Source organism: Xiphophorus couchianus, chromosome 24 (assembly GCF_001444195.1).
Source record: "Xiphophorus couchianus chromosome 24, X_couchianus-1.0, whole genome shotgun sequence".
Classification (NCBI taxonomy): Eukaryota; Metazoa; Chordata; class Actinopteri; order Cyprinodontiformes; family Poeciliidae; genus Xiphophorus; species Xiphophorus couchianus.
In genome coordinates this window covers 4,765,413-4,788,222 of record NC_040251.1, presented here as the reverse complement: position 1 = coordinate 4,788,222, position 22,810 = coordinate 4,765,413, and the positions used below count along the sequence as shown (strand labels likewise).

General features: G+C 41.1%; 1 long non-coding RNA gene across 1 annotated transcript in view; it reads left to right on the top strand.

The window, feature by feature from the left end:
* Positions 1 to 18,833: 18,833 nt before the first annotated feature.
* The window catches only part of LOC114140287 (uncharacterized), a 47,677-nt gene continuing 43,700 nt past the window's right edge, over positions 18,834 to 22,810 (top strand). The window contains exon 1 of the long non-coding RNA XR_003594539.1: positions 18,834 to 18,996. This is a non-coding gene — a long non-coding RNA (uncharacterized LOC114140287). The remainder of the gene's footprint in view (positions 18,997 to 22,810) is intronic.

The following is a 22,810-nucleotide window of genomic DNA, read 5'->3' as shown; positions in this document are numbered from 1 at the left end:
TTAATTTAATTTCACATAATTACCGCGGTAGAAGCCATTTGTTTGTTAAAATTTGATGAAATATTTGTTCTATTTGATGTTTGTTGTGAATGACGTAAACTCACAAACGAACGAGGTAATTAGTCCAACCTTTAGAAACTACAGCGGCTGTAATGCGCCACAGCAAAGGGAAACAAAGGTAAAATAACCCGAACAGGTGATCAACTCAAAACCACTCCTACCTTTTTACTCTCTCTCTCTCTCTTTGTAGTTTAAGCACACCTGTTACCGTGGCAACCGCCTGCGCCCCGCAAGACGAGCAAAGATTACGTTAAAAACATAACATTCAGTCGGTTACAATATCAAGTTTCCAGGCTTGATGTCAGATACAGACACATTGCACATTGATCTGTTTAGCTAACGTCAGACTGTGTAGCAGACAGGCTTCAAGGTGTACAAGTTGAATCAGTTCTGCCATTATGCTGTACTTAGCTAACGGGAAGCGTGTATTTGTGAGACGGCCACGCACGTCACCACGTAGAATGGGCATCAGCCAATGAAAAGCGGCCCCTCTGGTAAGGTCCATGTCCTTAAATGAAGTACAACCGTTGGTGTCATATGACCTCACCTCCTCCCCTTCACAATAAAGGTATACATTCGGGTGTGAAATATATACATTGTATACGCTAATATATATATATATATATATGGACTTCGCTGCGAACAGCCAAAGTAACATAGCTCACATAAACATTAGCTCCCGCTAACAGAAACATATGAGGAGGGCAAAGTATCAAAATACCAGACATATAAAACGTAATCTGAAATTATTTATAATTACTCCATGTCTCATTATAATCGGGAAGCAAAGCCTGGAGGTTTAGCTTCTACTTACTTCTGAGGGCAGAAGTCTTGCGGTTTGCCTGCCTATTTTTTCCGGCCAGCGAACCATTCCGCCATCCAGTGGTCGTTTTTCATACCACCTGTACCGCTCCAAAAATGCACAATATGTCTATAAATAATTTTGGGATATTATAAGGAAGTGCTGAGTCTTCCACCGAACTAACGTATTTGCCACTTCGGCACACGCACAGTGATAGACGTTTAGAGGATAAAACCACTAGACTCAGAGCAAAACTCAGATGACCCATCTTGTGTCTAGTTTCTGTTCAGTTTTTGATTATGGCATACAGCAAATGAAAATGTTAAAACATTAAAATGTACGATAAGCTGGGGGAGATTCAAAGGGTGACTGGAATCAAACACAACATCAGAACTGGCTTAGGAAAAAGAGTGAACTGTTTGCTCAGTGGTTCAAAGTCCTATTTTAATGTGAAAAAATAAAAAATTGCTTTATATTTGGAGATGAAGTTCCAGATCTACTGAAATATCACATTTCAGTTACATTCTGATTAACCGAGAAGCTCTCGTGATATAATTTTAATCTCCTTTTTAATATTGTGGACAGCAAAACTTGAGAAATTTAACAGGAATCCACTTTTTTATAGAATGTGTAGAAATTCTAATAAGACTGCAGTGGTGTTCAGACACTGCTAGAGGGCGCCATACGAACATAAAATAGAGATTCCTAATTCCTCCTTTATGTACTTTAATAACTAAGAGATAACTACAACTGAAAAAGTTAATTAAGTAATCAAATTAAAGTGCACAAAAAATACAAAGTAGCAAATAACTTGGGGGGGAAAAAACCAAACAGATTCCAAAGCACTGATTAAGGTGCAATAAACACCTGGAACCTTTTCACATTGTGTCACGTTACGACAAACTCCACCTTTCAAAGTGACTCGTTTAGAAATAGAGAGAAATAGATTGACTCCATCATAGAACCAGTTGTAGTGCGGAGCTCCAAATCTGGACCTGGTTTTTCTGACCAGGAGAGAAAAGTTCAGGATTCCAACAGGAGCATAAACGTCATATTTATTCTCAGAGTACGTGACACCTCTATGCTTCACAGAAGTCATGAGCTTTGCTTAGACTCACCTATTCCACGAGCATTGTACCAGAACTCTTTGTGTACGTTTTCTCTGGGGAAACCTTGCCAAGTTTCACCAGTAGTTCTCGTCCATTTGCCAAACATTTCCCGCAGTTTTAGGCTCATTTTAATGTATTTTATGACCTCTTAATCAGACTCATGATGATAGATTTAACCGTTGTGTTCACTGTCACTTCTACAGCCAGGAGCGTCCCTGACTTCTCAGTATCTGTGGTTTGAACCGAGCAAACCTTGGAAATGAAAGTTGAGGGTTTTCTAAACACAAATTTAAATTTGAGTACATTTTCAAACATTTTAAAAAGTATTTTTTCTTCATTTGTCTTAGTGCTAAAATGTGATTGAAGCCTCCATGTGTCCAAAGGCGAAGAGCAGTGGTGGCCAGACTTTTTGTACCTTTTTTCTTTTTTATCTGTTCAATGATACACAAAAAATGTGATTTATTGAAATCAACAGAATTGAAAATGTTTTTGGGTAGTTGTAGAAAATGTAGATACAAAAAGAACCTAACAAAATATCTTGCAAAAATTAGTATAAGAGGCCCACAGTTTCTACTTTTTTAAAATTTATATTTTTCTTCTTATTTGGGCTGCAGGGTTTGCTTTCGGTAAACGCAGGTAATAGTAGTCATTCTAGTAACTTCAAAATTTAGATGAACAAAAAACTTTGTTAAAATGTTGGACTGATCTTGTCTTTTTAAGATCATTTTTATCTGTAAAAATGTAGCTCCAAAAGGTGAAGAAGTTTCCATCTGCGTCAACCAACTGTGCTTGCAGGTCAGATTTGTTCAAATCTAGAACTGAGTAAATTCTAGATTTACATGTGTCAAACTCAAGGGCCAATGTGGCCCTCTAGTCTCCAAATTACATCAATAAGTTCTTCCAGTTTGTCACATATTTGCAAAATTCACACAAAATAAACAAATCTCCACATTTTCTTCTGATTTTACTGCACATTTTCTCAAAATTGATCAGAAACATTGAGTTTAAGCGACTGCAGCTTTACTTGATATTAAGTTATATATCAAGTTGCCGTATTACTTTATACGGCAAGTAAGAAAAAGTCACATTTAACATCATACATTAGTGCAAATATCCTAAAAGTCCCTTTAAAACATTTCTACGTTGTCACCACAAAAATCTGCAAAACAAATTCCACTGAAACAATTACAAAATCCTGGAGGGAGGAACAGCTATTTGTTGGCATGTTAACAATTTAGTGGGTTTTGTCAACACATTCTGGCACAACTGGCTTTTCAAGAACATTCAGGTTTTTGATGTGGCCCCAAAATGAAAATGAGTTTGACAATCCCTACCATGAAGGTCCCCGAGGTCGCACTTTTAGACACCCCTGCATTTGTAAAGAAAAATATTGTATTTATTGATTTATTTAATACATTTTGCACAAACATGACTTTAAAGGTCTGGAGAAAAAAAAGGTAATTCCTTTTATATTTTTGCCAGCTGAATAGGATGGAGGTAGAGAATATGAATTTGACAGATTTTTGTGGGATGCAGAGGGGTTTAAATGTAAAAAAAAATAATCCAAATATTGTATCATAAATATATATTTTTGTGAATTTAAAACAATGGCTTATTTACTGAAAAACACCTAAAAAGCTCCCAGATTTCCTGCTTAACAGTCGGACATCGGTGGTTTATTTCCTGCTGAGTGAGGTGAACCAGGATAAAATGGTGCAGATGAAAACATTTAGACCGTCGCCTCCATACAGCCATTAACTTGCCTAAAACACACACACACACACACACTTTTCTCTCGTCAGTAATTGCAGTGTAGGTGCTGTTTGGAGAGCCCGTTGCTGCTCCTGCTACTTCCAGTTAGTTCATTCGTTCCTCGTGTGCACGGCTGCTTTAATGATGCATTTGGATTGGAAGCAACGCGTTTAATTACACGCCTTGCCTTTCTGCCGCGCTCGTGTAGAATGACCTCTGCGTTTTTCAACAGCCACGGAGTAAAAACACGGATCTTTGACGCGCAGTCTGCTTGTTTTCGCACAGGAAATCTGCAGGCTTGCGCTGATTGCAGATCAGCGCAAGAAAATGTCAAATCAGTCAGGAGTGAAAGCAGGGGAGCAGACTTGATGTGGCCTTCAGCTGCACGCAGAGGGAATTTTGCAGGATTTACATCTAAATTCAATGTTCTTCCACTCAAACATGATAGTATATACTGTAATGATGTGAATAAATAGGGAGGTATTGGATTTGGTATTGGAGGTAATTGTATTTGTTTGAACCAGAAGCATGCACGGAGTGAAAAACACTTTCATGAAAGAATGTGACTAAATCTGATTGAAATTGGAAATTTTTAAAGTGGGTAAGAGTAGAACTGAAGATCTATTTGCGTTAAAAATAATTTGAGTTGGGCATATCTGACCAAGTGTTTTATTAGTGCTCTGCTGTCAAGATATTCTAAATCCACAAAATGTGTTTCTGCTTTTTGTTCTGCATCGGCAAAAACATCTCAATAGAGACAAATAAAAACTGTTCAGAAAGAGAAACTCAGCATAACTTACAGCTCTAGTAACACAAATAACACAAAACTCTTCAGATTACGTAAAACGTAGATATTTGTTCTAAGTTACTGTTTTTTTTGTTAGTTTGTTTTTACGTCATGTTGTTAAAAATGTCTCAAAGAATGCGATGAACATTGCCCAGCATGGCCCAGAAATTAATCTGCATCTTTAGAATTGATTTGAAGAATTTGGTTTCATACTTAGAAAGAGAAGCAAACTCTACAACATTTGATTATTACCAATTATTACAGCCCTCACCTAGCTTATGTTCGGCTGTTTACCAAATATCAATGAACTTTATATTTGGTTTAATCTATTGGCTCATTTTGAAAAAATGTTCTAAATGAAATAAAATTGCGCCTATTTGTGTATCTGCTTATAATCCAGTACAAAAACGTTCTAATTATCCCAAAGGAAAAATGAAAGGCCATAACTCATGAACCCATGACTGAAAACTGTTGCTAACTGTTGCTAACATCTCAACAACCAGGCAGCAGAGATGCTATTAAACAGCAACATGTCCTGCATGACATCGTTATCAGCTGTTAACAAGAACCACTAATCCAGCTCTTTTGTCGCTCCCCTTTAAATCTCTGTCTGGTGTCGGGGATAGGATTCTCCCTCGTTTGAACTTCCTCCTTCCCTCTTCAGGTCTGCTCTGCGTCTTTTCAGTAACGAGCAAGAGTGTCACGAGAATTCGGGGATTTACCTAGAAAGTTTAAAAATAATATTCCACAAATAGACAACATGTCCGATTGTTATATTTTTCAGGGACTGAGGCAGTCGAGTGATTCACTGAAATGAACTAAATTCATCAACAGGGGTTGGGATGAGGATTTTTAAAATTAGTCGTGAATAGCTAACCTTTTTGTTCCGGGGGAGTAAATATGACGTGACGCACAGAGGCTGCATTCTTCAAAATGGGAATCAGAGGAAAACAGGGATGCTCCTTTTACGCCGCCGTGTATTTGCTGGTTTTTGACTTGGTTAGTATTCCATATCTGGAAAAGCAAAAACAAAACAGTAAGGGTTTGAAAAAGTAAAATAAAATATTTCATTCAAACTGTGTAGTCACTCCCTGGCCTCATCCTTGGACCTCTCTTTCATTCCAGTCCCTGACTCCGGTCCCCCCTCCTCCCAGTGGCCGCTTCCCGTCCTCCCCTCGCCACTCTATAGAGGGTCCAATTGACATTTGGCTGTCCTCTGTCTCCAGGGGGTCCAGGAGATGCAGACGTTTTTGGCAGGCAGGCATAGTGAAGCCTAGGGGTCCTGACAGGGGACTCCTGGACTAAGAAGAGAAAAAAAGATTAATAAATAAAAGTCTCCAGCAGTTGCTAACTCCAGCCGCAGTTAGAAACACTCATACTCTCTTAGGGGAACATCCACTAGGAAACACAGCTACACAAAGCTAACACAAACTCGGGGACGCCTGTTGACGTGTAATTCTATTCTTTTTAAAATGTTCAAAATGTGCAACTTGTACTATCAAATGTTTTATTGTTCTGTTATTTCGGAACTAAAATAGTCCTAAAATAAAATAATAGAACCTAATCGTTAAAATGATCCAACTAAAAACATTTAAACAGATTTTTTTTTTTAAAAAGATGAAACTCAGCAAAAAAAAAGAAAAAGAAAAAAAGTTTAAAATGTTTAATTCCAGTGGTAAAATGTTGTTATGACAGGCAGATTTTCTGACCGTCTTGGCTGCTGCTCTGATTCCTATAATCTGAACCCAAAGCAGGTCCAGACCAAATAGCAAATCAATCAACTTAGCGATTTTGTCTCTCATTCCTCTAACAACCTGTACATAGAAATTATTGGGGAGGAGGGGGACACAACAACAACAAAAAACAAAAAACAAAACATAATGAATAATATTAACTGCTACTTTTCAAACTTGCTGTGGCAGCTAGCTTGTATGTGAAGACGCTTCACATGCAAGCTAGCAATGCTATGTGAACAAGACCAACAAATAGCGTTTCAGTTTCAGGTGGATTAGTACGGAGCCCTCGAGGGGACAAAAGTTTGGACACACTTTCTCATTGAACTCAATGAGAAAGTGTGTCCAAACTTTTGGTCTGTACTGTATGTTAATATCTCGTTGTGGAATATCTGAAGTTTTATATATTTTTCTTTAGTATAGGAATGCACCACATGCCTATGGTTTAAACAGAAACTTTCCCTAAGTAGAAAAGAAATTAAAAAATACATCTAAACTATTTGGACTGAGTGACCCACGCGTCGGACAGGTGAGATTCCCCGAGTTAACCCAGTGCGGCCATCTCCATTACTTTGCCGTGTTTTCTAATAATAAGATGTGTTTATCATTATTAACTCTTTGGTGCAAAAACAAAAGAAGAAAAAAAACACTGATTGAAAATCGATTTATTCACTGCATGTTTATATCTGTTAAGGTTGAGATGGAACTTCCCATGAGAAGTGTGAGAAGTGGCCTTTAAACCATTCAGACTACTAGCACAATAGAGACACAATCAAAACTACCAGATGACTCATTACCCCGTGATAGTCCTAATAGTTTGGATGTACTTTTTTCTTTCTTTCCTACAGTTTCTGTTTATATCACAGGTTTGTGGTGCCTTTCTATCCTAAAGAAAAATATATAAAACTTCAGATGTTTCACAACAAAATATTAACATACATGGGATAACCTTGCATAACCTTGCATTAAGGCAGAAAAGGCTAACAGTATTCAATTGTGCCGCATGAACTGATCAGTATTATTGCGAGAGAACGCAAAAGTTTTGCGAGGGAACGCAAAATAATTTTTTTTTTTTTACCCCAAGTCCCCTCGAGGGCTCCCTATATTGGTTTTCATTTTCTCTCACTCTATTATTACCTGTAAAACTTAGCTGTAGCTAAAATGCTAAAAAAAAAGAAAGAAAGAAAAAAAAAAAGCATTTTTAGTAATAAAAAACATGTTCTTTGACGCTGCACAAAGTCCCCATTCCTGTTGATTTACCCAAACATTTTAATAAAGCTGGCCCTAAAACATTCATGTCTATTTACAGTAGTTTCATTCAGATGGATAGCGTAGCGTCCTGCCTATCCCCTTTGAGGTCACTCTCCACTCTCTTCTGAGAGATAATACGCCGGTCATGGAGGCAGTGGTCGTGGCGTGGAGCCGCGGGGGGGGAGAGAGAGAGAGAGATGGAGATGCGTGGCTAATTGCGGGGTGTCGTAGCACGTTGGAGTGGCACTGCCCACCGTTTTCGCCTCAATCGTAATTATCTGGCAGCCGCAGATGTTTCGCGCCATTGTCGAGTATAGATGGACGGAGAGGTGCATGGGGGAGGGGGGAGCAGAGAGTGAAAGACAGGCGGCTCTGCCAAGCAGCTGCAAACTTCTGCACACATGCAAAGAAACGGCAAACAGACCATTTCCCCCCACCATTTATTCATCACCATTCTTTTATTCATCTCTTTCAATCCATTATCAAAGCAAGCCTTTTATATCTGCACCTTGAGTGTTGATAGCTGATAATAATTTGTGTGTGTGGGTGTGTGTGTGTGTGTGTGTGTGTGTAGGGTGCAGCCTCCCCACTGAGGCAGAACAAAGTAGCGTAATAACTCAGACACTGAGCTGACCCTCTCTGCTGCTCTCAAGTACACTTAATGGAGGTGTGTGTGTGTGTGTGAGTGTGTGCATCTTGTACATATCTCAGTCGGCTGTTTGAATATAACTGCATGCACACACCCAACTGTATGTGTGTGTGTGTTGAAATTACTGATCCCTCCAGGGGTGAATTGTTATGGATGCTGTTCTGTTCAAATTACAGTTATTTGTTTCCTTTAAAACAAGCTAATTGCCGCATAGCAGCTCGCGCTGCGTGCACGCGGATCGATGTGTACGTGGACTTGTTTGCTTCCTTGTTTATTGTTTGTTTGTGTCGCATTGCAGACCCCTCTAATTTCTTTAGCATGGACACATTTTCACTCTGGCGACAAAACTCATCCCGCCGCAGCTGCTGGGCTACAATTTGACTTTTTAGCCAACTCGTTCCCCCCCCCTCCAACCAGGAAGTGCCGCCTCAAGTGCTAAAAATTGATCAATATTCTGCCTTTACTTAAGCAACCAGAATGGAACAACAAACCTCTGAACAACTATTCCAACTTATCATTTATTACCAGCTTAGATTTTAGTAAGCAAAAGATTAGACAGTTATTAATCGACCGCCAGAAGAAGAAGTGTCTTTTTGGCCAACAAATTATCTACAGAACTGGGATCAGAGGTTTGTGATGGGAATGTTGTCATTAATTTGGCATGTTTAACTCCTATTGGGAAGATAGATTCCACAGAAAAATGTGCAAGTAGGTAAATCCATGAGTTAGAATGGCGAGACATGGCTAACACTCCAGTTTTAGCTTTGCCGGATAACAGGACATGTCTCCAAAAGTTGTTTGTCTTCCTGCTTGAATTAGTAAACCATCGTTTGTCTTTTTAAGATGCTTTTTGAGCATTGAGAGTAATGAGAGTTGCCCTTGAAAATCGAAAGATTGACCAGCATATTTGCTGTGCATTTGCTTAATGATTTTGATGATGGTATTTGACAAACGGTTCAATTGGTCATCAATTGTGTTATAATTGAGGATGTTTTTACGATGTAAAGCACTTTGAACCGCCTTGTTGCTATACAAATGAACTTAACTTGACTTAATGACTTTCCAGGTCTTGTTGGTAAAAGGATTCGTCACTGGTTGCAGAAACACATCTCCATACTTGCTCCAGTTATGACGAGCTTTGGGCCTTGCCCACTTTTAGTCTGATATTAGGGACAACAAATACATTTTTAGGAATTTGGGCTTTCATTCACACAAAAACTCTGTATTATATCACTAAAAACAATTATTTTCTCAAACTGACCAAAGTGGATATTTCAGAAAACTCCACATTTGTGTTTGCGTGTGTGTGAGAAAACAAAGTTTCAGAATGCCGCACATCAAGGTCAAATAATGCGCCAATGTAGGAACATACTTGCTTTGATACGATTCCCAATCAACATCGCCTTGTGTTTTATTAACTTTATATTCTGACACGTTATTTAAAAGTAGTTCGCACTATATATCTGTCCACACAAATGAAGCTCCTGGTGCCATGTTTAATTCTTAACAGGAAGTTGTGGTTGTTTTTGATGGATTCTGATTGGCTGTCAAAGGTTTTAGTTTGGCGCCCCCTTATGGGTTTGGGATGCTGGCGTATTTGTGCGGGTTCATGTGGATGAAAACCTTTCTGAAAACAATTACGTGTATATGATATTATTTTGTATTGTGGCGGAGTTAGCTACAACTAAGATAAAATTACTAAGCACAAGTTGTTGACATATAGAAAATCTCTTGGGATATTAATGTAATTTATTCTACTTTATCAACAACACACTAAATCTCAAGATAATGGACGGATTGTTGCCCCAAGATGTGTAAACTAGTCACATTCAGGCAGATGTAGTGTGTGTGGAACTTTATAGAAGAAAGAGTTACTTTTGGGTGGGTTAAGTGTGTGTGTGTCTGCTTCAGTCGGTGATAAGTGGGACATCTCAGGCTGTCAGGCGTCGTACTCTGCCAGGCAGGTGAGCCAGTGCCTCTTTCTCACATACTCTCAGTCAAACACAAATGCACGTTCTTCTGCCAGCTCCTTCACGTCTGCCTGTGCCAGGTTTGTGTGTGAATAAAAAGCTCCGCAGATCTGACGAGGAAGAAAACACACACACACACACACACACACACACACACGCCGGCTCGTAGAGGCACACGCATTCTCACGGGGGATGAGAAGAGAAGGGATGAGCAGAGAAGAGGGGGAAGAAGAGGTGGCCTCTCATCCCTCAGTCCAATACTTCTCCTCCTTTCGTTTGGTTCCATTCATTCGTCAGTTCTTTCCGTTTTGTGGCGTTCCATGCGCTGCCGCTGTCCGTCCCTGCCCGCCACTCTTCTCCTGTCCTCTCTTTCTTTGCGCTCCATCCTTTTTCTCCCTCACGCACCGGCTCCCTTTCTTTCCGATCCATCCCCTTCTTTCTTTCTTCTCGCCTCGTTCCAGTTTTCAAGAGCTGTCTGCTCTGGTCACTGCTCAGGGAGTCCGCAGAGCTAAAGTAGGCTCAGAGTAGATGAACACGCACACCCGCGCGTGCAAACAGACAGAAATGAGCCTCTTTCTTTTACTCCAATTTCAATTGTGTCTTGTTTGCTACCTGCAAATGTCTCTACCTCCTCCAGATCCCAGAGCTTATCTGTGCACGCAGCCTAGAAAGCACTATGAGAACTGGTCGGACATCATACACATTCAAACACCAAGCATGCAGAGATAAGCCTCCCTGTTCCTATCTCAATCAGTTACTGAACGCAGCGTGCCAAGGAAAGTTCAGCACACAGAAGTTCAAACTAACCAAAGAGGAAGCGATCTGCGGTTTCCTACATCTGTAAAACTCAGTTAGAGACGTTGTTCGGGAGTAACAGCTGCTAAGGAAATATCGCCATAAAAACGCCATGACCTCAAAGGGTTAGTTGAGATTTTTGTTATCAGTCATATATATTTCAGTCATAATAGAAACTGCTGCATAATTTCGAGCTTTTAGTAGTTAAATAAGTCTAAAGTTTGGGATAACTAGCTGCTAGCAGCTATATGAAGTCTGCTTTAGTGATTTAAAACAACTCAAAATGTTTATATCAGTTGCAACAATGTTCAGTCTACAATTTCAGCTAGAAGCTGTTGTGTCCAGACAAACAATGTCCACGTTTATATGTGAAGCAAAAGCTCCCATTAATGTTCTATACACACTGAACATGCAGAAGTACTGATTAAAGCGGCAGTATTATGTAAAATTGACTCTTTTTTTTAAGCTTCACATCATGTTCTAATGTTATTCCGTCAGATTATTGCTCTGATTCTTCTTTGAGAAATCCTTGAATCTCCCATGGCAACCAGTCAGCTGTTCAAAACGCCTGGGTGGACCTAGCCCCGCCTTCGGATGCAGCTCCTCCTTGGTTCTGCAGTTTCCAAGCTCCCAAGCTTCTGCCTCACAGATCAAACCTCAATCAGCTCCTTAAGACTTGCCAGCAACAATTAAATATCCTGTGGAACTGCATATCTGGTGGGCTCATTATAGAAGCTATTTATCAGTGGTAAAAAGGTTGTTAAAGGGTCAATAGAGGGGCCATGTTGTGATGACTTTCTGAAGGCGGAGATTCAGAAAGAGCAGGAGTTTTTAAAGAGGCAGAGGCCTCTGTAATCTCGATTTAATGCAATTTCTTTTAAGTCATATTTGACATGAACAGCATTTTTGTAACAACTGAAGGTAACATAGTTACTTGATTGTGCTGTAAAATGTCATTATGTGCCTGGAAAATACATATTTTAAATAGTTAGTTCTGGTTTGAATATGATCAAATCAGCTGTACCCTCTACAAACATGTTTACCAGCATCCTCCTCGCTTTTGTCTCCATCATTTTCAGCATCCTCTCCATCACCTCCATCGTTACATATTGGTTCTGCTGTTGCTCTCCAGGTGTGTTGTGACCTTTCACATCAGCTGCTCGTTCTTAAAGACTTCAAGAGCTCGAGGATGATTGAAGTCTAATCTGTGACATCCTCTGAAGATGTGAGCATGCTGGGTGTTTGTATGTGGGAGTACGGGGTGGTTGCTTAGGACCTCCCATCGGTAAGGAACCAAAGGTCTTCAGGGTATTAGAACAGGAGATCAAGGTGTCACGCCACACACACATACACACTTGCGCAGAGATATTGTGGTGTCTGGGTGACCTCTTGGGGAGTTCAGTGGCAAGGTGTGGTGAGAGTAGCTGTTTGAACCTGCAGATCTTAAAGACCACACACAAACATCGGAATACTAATGTTTGGGAACTGGTTTTTAATTCTTGAGGCGTCCGCAGCAACTGATCTTTCTTCTACTGAATCACTTGTACACATGTTAGAGAGGGGAAAGAAAGAAGAAGGAAAGGAGACAAAGAAAGACGATGAGGATGGGTGGATAATACAGTAGGAAGAGGAGGAGATGAAGGAGAAGAGAGGAGACTTTAATGTGCATGGGTCTTGTAAGGTCAGACAGGGACTGGGGAGGTGGGGGGAAAGGTTACAGCAAAGGTTACCATGATTTATTTAATCACTGATCCATCAGAAGCAAGTACACACTTTCCTTCTCACACATACACACGCCTTACTAACCAACACCCACAAAGTGGAACAGCTTAATCGTCTGTCAGGCTGAGAAAACTAAGGAGGAGAGAAGAAAGATGGTTCTGTATTCTGCCAGCTTCTCACCATTCGTGAGTTGGTATAGCTTTAATGAATAGCCAAATCAATCTGTTGGCTGTGTTTCTGTTGAGTGCTTCGACTCAAGTAGGCAAAACAGTTGCAATGGGTGACACCCTGGCTCAATAGGTAACCAAATCAGCCCAGTTAATTGAGTTGGTCATGTTTCTGACAGTAAGCCAACCAGCCGATTGGAATGTTTCTCATGAGTTCCACCTCTTCAGACCCACTCATCCACACTTTGAAACAGCATTGGCACTCTATGGATCCAGGCTAGTGGAGACCTTGGATTCCTGATTTGAGACTTGAGTCAATGATCTGGGTGGTGAAAGAACTGATCAGATCCAGTGAGTTGGTCAATGAAAAAAAAAGAAAAAGGCACTTTACAGCAACATCCTTGGTTATAATGTAATGATCATCCCTGGCAAGTCTATGAACTCCTCAAGATAATACTTTCAGCACTGCTAGAGTGATAATGAAAGGCAGACGTTTAATTGCAGGATCTGTTGGGAGTGTGGCAAACATATCTAACAACTTGGATTGTTGGTTGAAATTCCAGCTGACGCTATTCTGTGTAGAGTTCAAATGTTTTCATTGGTTCACCAACTTCCCTCAATAGTCTAAAAACCCATGCCACACCTAATGTTGAGCCTCATGTGTAGCTCAACAGGTTAGAAATAAAGCTTTGCAGTTGGTTTACTTCTTGGAGTTCTGGACTTGGTTTATGCTAAACATGTCTTCTATTCTGGTGTCCAGATGATTCAGAGATTCAAAGAATATTGTTCCAGAAGTCCTGGTTCTTCAGGCATGTTTTAAAGAGCAAAGGCTTCGTCCTTACACATCTTGAGAGTAAGCTAGCCTATTTCAATCTCTTTCTGACTGTACGTTAGCATTGCGCAGTCTAGACTGGAAATGCGAGACGCGCCATTTAAAATGCAGCTTTTCATTTCCTTTATCAAAGTGATGCAAAAATGAATTTTAAATGAATTTTAAATGTACTTTCCAACAACATTTGGATCTAGAATTAAAGGAAGCAGCAGACAGGTGAGTGGAGTCCTGGATTCCAAGGCATATGTGGAAATTGGAATTATAGCTCCTCGAAAAGAGCTGGATGTTCGTTCCAAAGAGCCGTTCAGATGAATGCCTTATTTAAAGACTTTAGCCTATTTTGTCCAGAAAATAATTACAGACTGGACTTTGATAAGATTATTTTCTGAAAAAAACATTTCATCCCACACCACAAGCCCCTGTGGACGTGATGTGTTACTGACGCTGAACGGAGGACATGGGTGCCAAGGTGTCAGCTGGAATCCCCCACCGGGCTGCAGATCTGATCGGGAGCGGTCTGGAAAAATCCCAGGCCATTTCACTGTTTCCACACTTTGTTACGTCACAGCCTTATTCCAAAATGTGAAAAAAAAAGTGTGAATACTTCCAGGATGCCCCATATGTCTAGGAAAGTTTTTGCCTGCAATTCCTGTTTTTGTTTTTCCGTACAGTAAAGATATTTTAAAAAATTCCAACCAACAAAGTCAAATTTAAAAAAACCCTGAATTGTTTCTGTATGTATTTATTCTGCATTGTCTTTAGAACTCCACGTTTGTCAGCCTTCCAGGGTATTTTTGGCTAAGCTTCCAAATTGTTTTTTAAACTCTACCTGCTTGTGACAGGAGCTCTGGGTTTCCTGGAACGCGTAAAGAGGCAAGGGAAGACTAAAGAGAATAGTAGAGTGGTGCCGTCCCCGTGCATGCGAAAGGAGACTCATGAAAAATGGACAACTTTTGGGGTGGTTCATCTAATTAATGTTAACATAAAAACAAAATCTCTGCAGCTCCTGTCAAATCACTCGGCACAGATCGTATCCAGACAAGACAGAGGGGTTGTGTGGATGGATAGAACGGATGATGGGGGGGATTATAGCGAAGCACTCATATTCCTGCCTTTTGTGGTGGAGAATGCCCTGAGGCAAGCTTTAACAGAGAGGAAAAGACCGACATAGGAAATGAGGGACGGGGGAAAAAAAAAGAAGATCTAAATTATTGACATTGCCTACCCCCATCATCACCCCTCTCATCCCTACATGTGTCCCTCTTTCTGCATCACTCTCATCAGCCTTGCTGGAGGCCCCACCAGCCCTTCACAGGTGCAGGGTGCGACCTTGGTGGCCGCCGTGTCGGTGCTAACGAACAACAAGAGACCAGCCGTATGGGTGAGACAGAGCGAGGAGAAGAGATTCAAAGAGGGAACGATCTAATCCTTGATTTGTCTCAGTGTCTTCTCACCCCGCTCCTTTCTCTCTCTCAAACAAACCGTCTGGACTACATATGTGCTCCTTCACCCTTCTCTTGGCCAGGACCAAGGCCAGTGCCCCTGCCACCTAACCCAGGGCAAGGGCTGCATATGTTGGGAACGTGGGTACTGCAGAGAGGGTGGTAGAGGGGCTGGGTGGGCAGATGGCTGAGCCCTAAGGCCTCCACTGGTGTGGCCGGTGGTAAGAGTGTTCACGTGTTTGGAGGGTGGGTGTGTGTGAGTAGGAGGGAGGGGTGTCCGTCTGTGTGTGAGTGTATAGGTTTTCTGCTTGAAAGGATGGATGGAGGGGCACCAGTGCAGAAGGACTTCTTCTGGTGACAGAATGTGAGGAGAAGACAGGGAGGTCAGGGACATTGCTGCAGACTGAGTCTACAGACGATTCACTTACAGCTTCAATCACTGATTTAATGCTACAAATTTCACTGAATTTAAGCTGTTATCCACTCTTACTGGTACTTTAAGAAAGCTGTTGGATTGCATTTATTCAGGGGCAAAAACATCTACTTTAAAAATTAATTACCATTATATTTATCTGCAGTCCAGGTTTATACAACCCCTAAAGCCTGAGCATAAAGAGGTCTGTAGTCTTAGGTCTTCTCTTTAGAACGTTTCCCAATAGTACCTCCTCAGCATGGCCCAACTCGACTCTACAGATTTCTCTTACAATTAAATACCAGCTCTATCTTGTTATATGAGCAGCCCCAAAATCTGAAAAGCAACACAAAGTGATCTGTATGCGACACAAATACAAGGTGATGTAGAACGCACCTCTTTCCTTACAATATGCTCATTCACTGTTGTGAGTTTTTACAAATAACTGCTCAGATTCATGCACCAGAGTTGCTCTTGAGATAAAACCAGTGGCTCCACCCGACAGTCATCAGTCTTCTGACATCGCATCCTTAGCGTAACTTGGCACGCTGGGATCCCCAGCGTGCCAATTCTATAAAAAAGAGGATGGTACCGTGTAACCCTCATTACAGAGTAGACTCAAGTCCCACTGTGATGAGTAGGTGCTGGTACTACAGCATCATTTACCCCCTCCTACCTTCCCTGGTCTCTCTATCTGGTTCGGTTTTAGCCAAGGGCTGCGTCTCTATTGGCAGTGTGTTTCTCGCTGTGTTGACATAAATATATTTGAAGTGCGCAGGACCTGTGGTTGACGCTCTTATGATATCATTTTGTGTGTACCCTTGGGCGGGGAGTGTCTCCAAAATCTCTGTATATTCGCTTGTTGCCTTGTCCAGTTGATGCTTTATGTGCTCTTCTGTCACAATTGATAAAAAGGGTTTGGACCTCTAGGTTGGATCAGGGAATTATCAATTTGCGGTCTACGGTCTTGTCACAGATACCAAGATCTGTGAATTTGTCTCCTGTCAATGAAATTGCTAACAACCAATGCCTGGCTAGACCCAGCATTTGTCATCTCTAGCTAGGTGGTTCCAAAAAAGGATTCCAGTTAGGATTCACGCAGGGTCTGCAGATTTAGACACATCTGGCCGGGGCTGACTGGGAAAGAACTGGTTCTGATTCTGAGTCACGCACATGGGGACTCAGAAGAGGGAGTCAGAAGAGGGAGAAGATGGAGAAGCAGGTCAGATCATACTCGGCTCATTAAATTTAGGTCTTGGGACTGAGAAGGCCTTCTGTGAATGTTGATTTTGTGTCTGTTGACTGTTTTCTTAGTTAGTTTATTTTTGAAAGATTTTTTTCCACATATTCATCCCATGTTTTAAGTTGAACACTTCTTGAGTTTTTAGTCCCTTTCACAATAAGGCAGGATTAGAACACATTTTCTTCCCATCGCCCTGTGTTTTGTAAAAGAACAAAGGGGGTCTAAGTCAACCCATTGCCGTTACACACCTGACTCTCCAGACGAGGCAGTCTCAGTCCCGTATCGGCTGACTTGTCCAAAGGCCAATCTACTTATTTTTTGCTGCACATCATAATGATTCACAGAACCAGTTTCTCTGAAGTGTGCAGGGAAAAAGACCTCAGTGGACTTCAGCTAAATATAGTTCCTCCAGCAGCGCTAATGCAGAAAATAACATAGAACCAAAAGGTTCTCACATCTGATGCAAGTTAGAGAGCCTTTTTCTACGGGTTTATGAAGGAACTGTTTCATGAAAGAGCATTTTGTTGCTTAAAATGTTTATCTTAGTCTAAACAAAGTAAATTGTTCCAGTTCGAGTTTCAGTAGAGTTTAGCAAACCCCACACAGCAGACGTCAATCCCAATCAACCGGTGCTTGGTAGGTTTTGGAGACTAAGCGAGTCCAAGATGTAGTTTTCTAACGCCAAAGTTTGGATATATATACTTTTCCAAAACAAATTGTTGCAACTTGCACAGTAGAGCGAATAAAAAGTCATGGATTAAAAAATGAAAAGTTCTTCAACTTAAAAATCTCTAAATAAAAAAAAAACAAAAAACACCTGAAATGCTTTGGAATCCACTTCTCAAAGAAACAATTCATAATTATCCAGACACCATAGTGAGATGTTGACTAATTAAAACAAACACAGTGAAACAAAACAGTCTGCAGAAAAAATCTCCCGCCTGGTAAAATAAACAGCCATCATGAATCAAAACCACTCCAGTTGTTTATTGCCAACATAGTAGCTCGTCAATTACAACCGCACCGCTAAGGCAGATAATCAAGTTAATCATGTCTGCTCCTTGAGGCCGAATATTTCCTCCGTTGAATTTATTTTTTATTAATCAGAAGAAGTAAATTTAGCATCCTGTCACCACAGGTAGCTGTGGCATAAACTGTAATATTGTAATTAATATATTGAAGCATTTCAGGAGGGACAATGACGGGTTTGAATGGCGGTCTAATGAAATGGCACTGCAGCTTAAAGCACTACTTCATTCGCCTGTTTAGAATAAGTGTTTATCAAGCAAACAGTCTCAGTGGATTTGTGGCGTTGTAATTTGACAAACATATACGTGTGTGTCAGTGTGTGTGATTGCAGAAATTCCCTCAAAAACAACAAATCCACCAATTTTTTCCACACTATTGCATAATTGTGAGTTTATTGCAAATGTTTACGCCAACATTGCTGATAACATTGCATTTAAGCGAAGCTAACTCCCGCCTGCAGGTGGCAGTATTTCTTACTTCCACTCAGCCTTATTTGATGTCGAGATGTGAGTAAGAAAAATGAAGATCTTTAAGTTCTTTAAAGATCAAAAATGTTTGCATGAATAATCTTCTTGGTGTTTTTTCTCATCTTTTTTTTCTGTATGTAGATTTTGGTTTTAATGATGAAAAATCTTTACAAAAATCTTTATAAATATTTCTAAAATTGCACCACAACATCCGTGAATTTGATTCCAAAAAACAAAAAGAAAACATAACAAACCAAAAAAACAAAAGTGATGGTGAAATCCAGACAGATTTAGGGATTTGCTCATCATGGTGGTCTACTAGCTAAAGGAATGACTTACAAAAGGGATTTTGAGGGAAAATGAGCAGGAGTGTTACTTTGAGCAACTTTCTAAGCATCAACCCTTCTCGGACCTTCGGAAAGTTTTTCGCTTCTTGAACAGAATCGATAGCAGAGTGAGAAATGTCCTTGGCATTCCTTTGCCTTTTTTTCCCCCCACAACATTAATTCATGCAGCTTGCCTCCGTCCAGCCATGTCTGACTGTGTATGTGTCAACGTGTGAGCATCCATGGCCTCTGGCACACTGACACCTCTCTGTCCTTTAAGGAGGAGATGGAAAGCATTCCCGATGCCCTTCATGTGCTGCAAGGAGACGGCAGGAGAAAAAGAGACAGACGGGACACAGAGGATATCGCTTTTGTCCTTCATCTGCCCCAACAATCCTCGCCTTCTGCTCCATTACGGATGAGCGTCGAGTCCCGAAGACGCTCGCAGGTATGACACAGCTGCCGCGCTCTAAATCACACCGACACACACACACACACACACACCTTGCAGGTATGGGCCGGTTGCCATGCTCTAGATAATGGACTGCTGAGGGTGAAGCTTGTTAGTCGGCCACAGCTGACACTCCAGACACACAAGAGGCAAAAGCCAAAGAACGGAGCAGAGAGCAACTAAGGATACAGAGAATGCTCTGTTTGATCCCTCAGTCTGAAACGCTTCATGACTCTTTTCCATTTGTTCTAATATTTTTCTCTCTGTAAGACAGATGGATTGGACCGCTGCTCCTGACGTCTCTATTAAAATTAGATTACTGGCTGTAAAACCTGAGCTTTGGCTCATCCAGGAACCAATTCATGATCATTTAACTCACATCTGTTTGTTAGCTTGGTATTTACGATGTACTTCGTGGGCTGAGAAATGTCCGAGCCGGCCTCGTCTCATCGGGAAAAGGTTAACCGAACGACGTTGTACGTCTGTTTCTGGTTCTCATTTCCTTTGCTCCCGTGGAGCAACGAATCTTCTCAACACGTCCGAACATAAAAAGGGACCAGCGGGACTTGGCAGTGGTCCCAGATTGTACATTTTTGGTCATGGCAGAGACGAGTGTTCAAATCAAAATTAAGTGGCAACAACAGACTTGAGACTCGTCCTACACTGGTGCTCTGTAGACTTGACTCTCATTCAGAGTCATGGACTAGGACTGGAGTCTCATGAAAATCATTATCTCATAGAAACAGGACCAAATTTAAACTGGGGACTGTCAGTCATTTGGGGATTATTATCTACACTGAGTGACCGTATTATAAATAAATGACTGGTTGTTATGGTAACATTACATGGAAGGGATGCAACGATTGGACCGATCACCTACCAAAAGTTGCTATGTTGGTACTAATGGGGTGACTATAGTTAACTTCACAGTCAGTTCTCTCTCAGGGGATCGGTGGCTGATTTTAAGACCTTCACAGAGATAGAGCAGATCTACTTCTCATGTATTAGCATTGTCTGATACAAAGATCTATTTTCTGAGACATGTCCTGTGGACTGATGAAACTGTTCAGTCATGTTCATCATTACAGTCAGAGGAAAAACAGGAATGTTTGTGCCATCCCAACTGTGAAGTACCCAACATCCACCCTAAGCATCCAGACAAACCGCTTACAGCGTGGCCTAAAGACAACTAAGTCAGTGCTTTGTTGTGGCCATCACAAAGCCCTGAGAAGTTGGGGGTAGATCTGAAAAGGTCTACCCACAACCTTCAGTAAACTACGGGGAGAAGCTTCTGGAAAGAAACCCAAAAGATGGTCTGCAGCATAGAGAACATTGCTCACAATCGTTTTCGTTAATTACACTTTACCATCCCAAAATTTTGACAAGTTTGCAGTCACAAAATACACACATCTAAAGACACACCCACACACACGCCCGCGCGCACATACACACACACACACACACACACCCCACCGTCTCCCTGAAGGTCAATCCCTCTGAGAATGTCCGTTTGAAGTAAGGACCTCTGTAGCTAGCCGCTGGTGGCCTGAGTCAGTGTCAGGTGTGTGTGTGCGTGTGTGAACTTCAACATACATGTACTTATGGATCTGTGTATGCCTGCAGTATTACATTTAATCACACAAATTAAAACGTTAGCTATAAATATATGTTAAATAAGAAAATGCAATGTTTCTATTACGGGTTACTAATTATTGAAGCGTGGGTGTGCGTGGGTGTGTGGGCGTGTGTGTGCGTGTGACGGAAAGGCGGTGCTCCTGAGGCAGCAGTGTGTCCATTACCTTCTGGTAATGGATCCTGATGGCCGTGGGCAGGCCTCCATGGAGCAGGGGTCTGGATTTGTCTTTGTGACCCCATCCTGCTGCCCTAACCCTGGGAGGGGAAGCCCTGAGAGGCGGGGAGCCCTGTAGGGGGTCGGGGCACCATCAGCATGCATAACGCTCAACATAAACACACTGTTAGCCTTGTTAAGGGCAACGGAGGCCAGGAAGCTTCTCAGACAATCTGCTCGTCTTTTGGCTTCTTTTTAAAAAAATATAACTATTGAAAAACATACATGTTGCGGCATTTTTATACTCCAAGGAAAAGTTCCGTCTTGTCTTTAAAGTGTCGATAAATCAGATGAATGATGCACACATATTTATTAACACCACTGATTGAGTCTTTCCCAAGGCCGTTTTAAAATGATCTCTTCAATAAACATTAGGTTTTGTAGGATGGATTTCTTTCTGGAAGATTAAAAAATGCTTTTAAATCCCAAACAGATCTTCCCCTTCTGGTAGAAAACTCACATTTTATGAGCAAAAAAAAAAAAAAAAAAGACAAGAGAATTGTTCTTTCCTCTTTTTTCCCCTCTCCCTCCAAGTAGGTGAATGTCAGAAAGACGGGAGCGGTTCAGATAAACAGGGCTCTCAGGGGAGAGGTGACCTTTGAGATCACAGTCAGGGGGATGAAGAGAGGGAAGGAGAGGGAGAGGCCAAAAAAATAAATAAATAGGTTGAGTACAAAGAGTGCAAATCAAGAGAACAAAGGATGGAATACCAGGAAGACTATGAAAAAGGAACACAGATGAAATATTTGAATAAGAGAAGCCTCTTAAAACTTGTCTTGTTGGACTTTGACTGGTCCACTCTAGCATGGATATTCTTTGTAGCTCTGTTCCAGGTTTTCTTCTAGGGTTGTCCTTCATTCAGCTCACAACTCTCCTCGTGAAATAAAGCCATCTCTGCATCATGATACTGCCATCACCAGTACGTTGGCGTGTTCTACTGAATTTGTTGCCTTGTTTCCTTTTGTTCCAATTTGACCCCGGTAACAGTAATAGTATCCGGCCAATTCAGTTCATGAAACCAATTAGTGAAAAGACTGTGATTCAGAGAACACAATTCAATCCCATTGAGTCATTAGCTGTGTTTCCATTACATTTAAAATAGCGTGAATTGAAATTACAAATGGAAATACGTCGACTTTGAACAAACACATTCTTCGCTAAAACGTTTTTGCGCTGGGATGAAGTGTTTTCTCATCCATATTGAAATATGTTGCAAAGCTGCAATGGAAACACTTTTTCCGCATCACATGAGTCACGTGACCAACAGCCAGATGTGACTACTGGTGAAAACCACGAAGAAGACGACAGGAAGTGGTTGGAGGATGAAGGAATATTGTTTGTTTTTTTCATACAATGTATGAAAAACCACCAGAGCTCCACCAAAGCTCTCACAGCATCACAGTTCATAAAAAGTTGTGTGTCTTTCCAACATGTTGAATCCATAGATCTTCTGTAAAATGGCCGACTACAATTTCCCCAAAACGCCACATACATAGCCGCTCCCAGGCAGGTGGGGCTTGTCCCTCCAATACCTGAATAAGACGCCAACATCTTTGATTGGCTGATAGATGCTGAACGCCATTGATAAATTATGACTCTATATCAGTTAGCTGTTTACGTCCATTGGTGCCTTGATTTGTAATAACTGAACAAACGTATCCAGTGTGATTTCATTTCATTTCTTATTTATTTGAAACACCACAATTGCAAAGCTGTATCTTTTTGACATCAGCAGAACACAGTCAAAGATTTGCACATTTGTAATGGAAAGCCATTGACTCCGCCGATGCCTTCGCAGAACAGATCCATCCTGGGACTCAAGACGATGAATTGCAGTGAAATATGTTTGTGGTTTTCTGTAAAAAATAATAACAATTTCTCCATTATTAGAGAAATGAATTTTTTTTTCCTTCAGTAAGGAACACAGTAGGGACGAGTCTTAACTCATCAGCGGGGCTTTAC